The following is a 6,102-nucleotide window of genomic DNA, read 5'->3' on the forward strand; positions in this document are numbered from 1 at the left end:
AACGAGGCCAGGGATCAAACCCGCACCCTCATGCATACTAGTCAGATTTGTTCCTGCTGCACCATAATGGGAACTCCCCAGTGGATAACTATTGATGGCTATCATTGCCTAGGAGATAAGGTTTTTCCAGAGGAGAAATGGGCTTTGATGGATGAATGAGAGTTTTCCAGTGAGGAAGATGGTTAAGAATGTTCCAGGTGGAGGGAGCAGCCTATGCAAAGGCCTAGGAAGGAGAGATCCCAGGACAGCAGGACAGACAGGAGCTGGTCTCTCAGCCCGAATCTCCCTGAGTCTGGCAGAAAGGGTGGGTTTCCATAGCAACAGGTGACAGCGCTGGGTGACAGGAAGCTAACTACCCCTTCTCTGCTGACACATCCGGTGGAAAAGGGGAAAGAGCAGCTGAGAAGGTGCGAGCAGGAAAGTGAAGGTGTTTGTGAAAAGTAGGAAAATGACAAAAGGTTTTAGGGATGTTACTGCTGATATGCGCGGAGTCGCTGGTGATGAAGCGAGCTTAGCTGTCAGGGCTCTCATTTGACGGGGACCCAGCCTCGCAGGCAGGTGCTCTGACAGCCCCACAGCCCAGGGGACGATGAAGGGGTGCACGGCTGAGTTCGCCATTCTGACGCACCCATCTGAGACGGGACTGGGGACAAAGCTGGGTGAGACGCAGCTGTGCCCAGACACCCATTTTGCTGGGGTGAGTATGGCATGGCTCCGGATGCCACACTTGGGTGGTGCTTCCTGGGTCCCGGCTGCAAAGAGATGGCACACATGAGTGCGGAATCCAAGGGGTGCCTGCGAAGGGGCTGTTGGCATGGGGTTAAGGGAACCCGGATACCACAGGGCTGCGCCCCCAGGCCGGCCACAGGAGGAGCTGTCCCAGCTCCAACCCGTACGGGGCAAAAGTGGGAGTGGATTTTAGAGCCCAGGAAGAGAAGGACAGATGCTCTAAGAGGGGCAGCGCTCAGGGCTGTGGCTTCTGGTAAAAGACCCAGCCAATCCAACTCGGCCCAGCAGAAGGGCAGGGCCAGAGGGACGAGTACCACGACGTCACTCTCCTTCGACCCTCTTTTTTCTGCCGGGACATCCCGTTGGTCAAATCCAACCGGAAGCCAGAGGCAAGAAAGCCCATGGAGACCACGGTCCACAGGTCAGGTGGGAAACAGTGGTGAGTGGATCTGAGCGGTGAGCAGGAAATATATGGCCCCCAAATTGTGCTTCTGGAGCCAGCAGTCACTTGCAACTCCGTGGCCGTGGCCTTGGTGGGTAATTCTGAGTCACTGCTGGAGGATCCAGCTCCAGCCTGCCCCTCTAGGCTCCCATGACTCTGTGGCCACCTCATTTTCTGTATCAGATTCCTTTCTGCTTCGGAGTTCCTATTGTGGCCCAGCAGAAACGAATCCGACTAGGAACCATGAGGTTGCAGGTTCGACCCCTGGCTCTTGCTCAGTGGGTTAAGGATCCGGCGTGGCCGTGAGTTGTGGTGTAGGTTGCAGACATGGCTCGGATCTGGCATTGCTGTGACTGTGGTGGAGGCCCACAGCTGCAGCTCTGATTTAACCCCTAGCCTGGGAACCTCCATAGCCGCAGGTGCAGCCCTAAAAAGACAAAAGACACACACAAAAAGATTCCTTTCTGCTTCAGCTACTGAAGAGGTTCCAGTTACCTGCAACAGAACCCCCATTAACACAGGATGGGTTTCTAGAAATAATTGCAGGCAATGTATCCTTGAGGATGGGGATTGGAACTGGTTATTTGTTCTGGTTGATTTCAAGGCAGTGAGGTTATAGTGACCATTAGAGGATGGAATTCTAGAAGACCAGGGCACGTGGTGGCAAAACAGTTAACTGTAATCGCCGAGAACCAAGCACCCGTTAAAGCCCCAGCTTTGGGAGACTTCACAGCGGCTTTTGGACGCAGTAAGATAAACGTGGTTTATTCAAGGACAGTGGCTGCATTTGCTCTTTATTGTCACACCAAGGAGTTTTTTCTTTTTCTTTCTTTTTTTTTTTTGGCTGCACCTGAGGCATGCACGGAAGTTCTGGAACCAGGGATCGAACCCACACCACAGCAGCCACTTGAGCCACTGCAGTGACAACGCCAGATCCTTAAAGTGCTGGGCCACCAGGGAATACCCAAGAGTTTTTTAAAAAGAAAAGAATGGCCCCAGGGCTGTAAATCCTTAGTCTAAGGTGTGGCTAGAGTCCCACCGAGTTCCTACAATAGCCCTAAAAGAGGCCTGGAGTTCCCATTGCGGCCCAGCGGAAATGAACCCACCCAGAATCCCTGACGATGAAGCTTGAATCCCTGGCCTCGCTCTGTGGGCTAAGGATCCGGCGTTGCTGTGATTGCGGGGCAGGCCAGCCACTGCAGCGCCTATTTGACCCCTAGCCTGGGAACTTCCATATGCTGCACTTGCAGCCCTAAAAAAAAAAAAAAAGAATCCCTATCTCCTGGGGCTTTGGGGATGAAACAGCTGAAAATCAGAGGGAGACTCGGACCCTGTGCGCTGCAGAATTACAACAGACCAAAGCCAGAGCCTTGTCAAGCTTCCCATGTGACAGGCACGGCATTGTGTGTGGGAACAGAGGGACTCTAAGAGTGGGACAGTGACCTGCAGGAGCCCGAATCCGGCAGCAGGAGCAGCCCTGCCCCCACCCCCACCCCCCATCTGATGGGAGAGGCTCTCCACTCCCAGGAAACCGCAAACGGATCTTGCTGAGGTCTACACTGCAAGGGCAGGCCGGCTCTTCTCCTGCACCAACCCTGTCACTGCTCCCGGCCCCCAGACTCACAAGGACAGTCAGTCAGTTCCAGCCCAGCCTGGAGGGCAAGCTCAATGTCAAACCTGGGGGAAGAGGCTTATTTCTTTTTTTAAAATGGTAAACATTTGCTAATTTCCGTCAGCATTAAAAAAGGGGAAATGTGTACAGGAAATGGGGTTAGAAGGGCGTCAGGCCAAGGAAGAAGAAACACACTTTTTTTTTTTTTTTTTTTTTCTTTTTTTGCTATTTCCTGGGCCGCTCCCATGGCATATGGAGGTTCCCAGGCTAGGGGTCCTATTGTAGCTACAGCTGACGGCCTACACCGCAGCCACAGCAACGCAGATCCAAGCTACATCTGTGACCTACACCACAGCTCACAGCAACGCCAGATCCTTGACCCAGGGATCGAACCCACATCCTCACGGTTCCTAGTCGGATTCGTGTCCACTGCGCCACAACAGGAACTCCATTTTCTCTTCTCTTCTTTTTAGGGCTGCACCTGCAGCATGTGGACGTTCCCAGGCCAGAAGTCGACCTGGAGCTGCATCTTCAATCTACACCACAGCTTGCGACAACGCCAGATCCTTAACCCACTGAGCAAGGCCAGGGATGGAACTCAAATCCTCACAAAGACAACGTTGGGTCCTTAACCCACGGAGCCACACAGGGAATTCCTACATGCACGTTCTAAATCTCTGCTGCGTCGCATCGTGGGTCCTGGAGTAAGTGATAGAATCTGTTTGGCACCTGGGCTGAACGGGTCAAGTTGCTGGTGGCCAGAGATCCCTGGGAAGACCCGGGAGTGGAGGCTGCAGGGTTACAGCTTCCCCCAGGGTCAGCCCTGACCGGAGGGGGAGAGCACCTTGACTTCGACTAAAGACGTCAGAGGATGTAGCACATCTTCCTTGGAAAAACGTCTGTTCAGGTCTTTTGCCCATGTTTCAATTGGGTGTTTGGCTTTTTTTGCTGTTGAGCTGTATAAGTTGCTTCTATATTCTAGAGATCAACCCTTGTCCGTTGCATCATTTGAAACTAGTTTCTCCCATTCTGTAAGTTGTCTTTTGGTTTTCTTTTTGGTCTCCTTTGCTGTGCAAAAGCTTGTCAGTTTGATTAGGTCCATGGGTTTCTTTTTGCTTTTATTTCTGTTGCTTTGGGAGACCGACCTGAGAAAATAGCATGAGGTGGATGTCAGAGAATGTTTCGCCTGGGTTCTCTTCCAGGAGTTTGATGGTGTCTTATCTTATATTTAGGTCTTTCAGCCATTTTGCACGTCTAATAAATTTTTAGTTGAAGGCTAGACATAGGGATTTTACGGTGTTGGGCGTACTTCTGTGCATTCCTTTAAAGAGCATTGGCATTTTTCTGGCAGGCAGTTAATTGTGAATTACTCCAAAACTTTTAAAGTGTGCTTTGAACCTTGACCTCCTCAGACGCGACCTCTGTCTAAATCCGGCGAGCCCACCCTCCTCCTGCACCCCAGTCCAGGAATCACATCTGGGCAGGAAGCCTGGGGAATGGTAGGGCTTACCCTCATTTGTGCCCCCCCCCCCGTTTTTTAAGTCTCACAGACCAGTCAATGGCCGAAAATCTGAAATGGTTGTTTCTCATATTTTTCTCTGTTTTCCAGTTATTTCTGATGGCGAGGTAACTCCAAACATAGAAATCCTTTCTGCATGAGATACGTATGAACTAGAAAGAAGAGGTACCTTCTTAGTGGGCAAACACGATAAACACACTTTACTTAGTAATTGAAATAAATATTCGAAGAAATGGGATGAGTGATGGGCCACGTCCCCTGAAAAGATGCACAGAGAAGAACACGTAGCTTCTGCCAAAAAACACACAACTCGAATCTAATCACAAGGGGACCATCAGACAAATCCACGCCGAGAGAGAGCTTCTAGACGATAACTGTCCTGTCTTCGTCAGCATCCGTGTCACAAAGCGTGAGAGACTGAAGAACTAGTCCAGATTAAAGAGACTGGCGAGATGGGACAAAATTGCAATGCGTTTCTTTCAGTCAAAGGACATTCCTGGGACAGCCGGGGACAATGTAATTCAGGCCAGTAGATTAGATAGTGCTATTGTATCCGTGTTATTTCCTGGTCATGACACTTGTCCTGAAATTGTGGAACAGAATGATTTGGTTTTTAGGAAAGATACATCAATGTATTTAGAGAGAAAAGGGCACAGTGTGTGCAATTTACAAAGATCAAGGAAAGATCGACAATTAGCTAGACAGACCCATAGACTTCCCTCTGCAGAGGCTGATCTGTATCTAAATACCTGCACCTGCATCTCTATCAAGGACATAGGATGAAGCAAATACAAGAAAATGTTACTATTTAAGGGCATCGAGGCAAATACAGGAAGTCTTTAAACTAGTCTAGCAACCTCTCAGTCTTAAATCACGTAAATATAAAATGTTAAAAGAAAGTTTTCGCCTTCATCTTTGCTTTGTATCACCATAAACGCAAGGCTTGTTTGAATGCAGTGGGCTACATGCTTTCGGATGCTCAACTGTCCACAGGATGGACGCCTCGCAAGACCACGCCATCGTCCTACCTCCTGTCCCATCATGCCTTGCGTACGCCTTCCTCCCTGGCGTTCTGGAACACTGTTTCAGGCTCGCCTTGTCCATGGTTTAAACGACTAATGTGGGGAGAAATCCAGAGGGAGCACTCCAGATACGGGTGGTAGAAAGCCAGAATCCTGCTTAGGTGTTTGGAAAAGTACGCTGAGGGTCAGCAAAGGAGACCTGTGCTTAAATATATGATGGGACTTAAACATTTGACTTTGAAAGACATGTATTTCAAAACAGCTGATTGAGACTGTTGGGTTAGTTTCAGGTCTACAGCAAAGTGATTCAGGTACATATATCCACCCTTTTTCACACCCGTTCCCAATATGGTTTATCACAGGATATTGAATATAGTCCCCGTGCTGTACAGAAAAGCCCTGTTTATCCGTCCTGTATATATAAGTTTGCACCTGCTAATCCCAACCTCCCAACCCCTTCCTCCCCCATCCCCTCCCGCTTGGCCGCCACGAGTCTGTTCTCTATGCCTGTGAGTCTGTCTCTGTTTCACAGATGAAACGTTTCGCTTTTGGGGACCCTATCGTGGTTGTCCACAGCCCACTGCTGGAATGAACCGCAGGGTGCTCTTGGGTCCGAGGGGGCAGGGGATGTGTGAATCACAGGTCTGACCCCAAATCCCTCTGCCTCTGAACCTCCTACTTGCCTCGGTCTCGCTACACGGCGCTGTCTCGTTTTCTTCCCAGAATTTGCCCTGGTTGCATGTAGCCCTCTGCTCTCCAGTTCCCGGGCAGCGGCTGT

General features: G+C 50.3%; 1 long non-coding RNA gene across 1 annotated transcript; it reads left to right on the top strand.

The window, feature by feature from the left end:
* Positions 357 to 4,583, top strand: LOC110260614. The gene is made up of 2 exons (XR_002343854.1): positions 357 to 697; positions 4,393 to 4,583. It is a non-coding gene; the product is annotated as an uncharacterized LOC110260614 (long non-coding RNA).

Source organism: Sus scrofa, chromosome 5 (assembly GCF_000003025.6).
Source record: "Sus scrofa isolate TJ Tabasco breed Duroc chromosome 5, Sscrofa11.1, whole genome shotgun sequence".
Lineage (NCBI taxonomy): Eukaryota > Metazoa > Chordata > Mammalia > Artiodactyla > Suidae > Sus > Sus scrofa.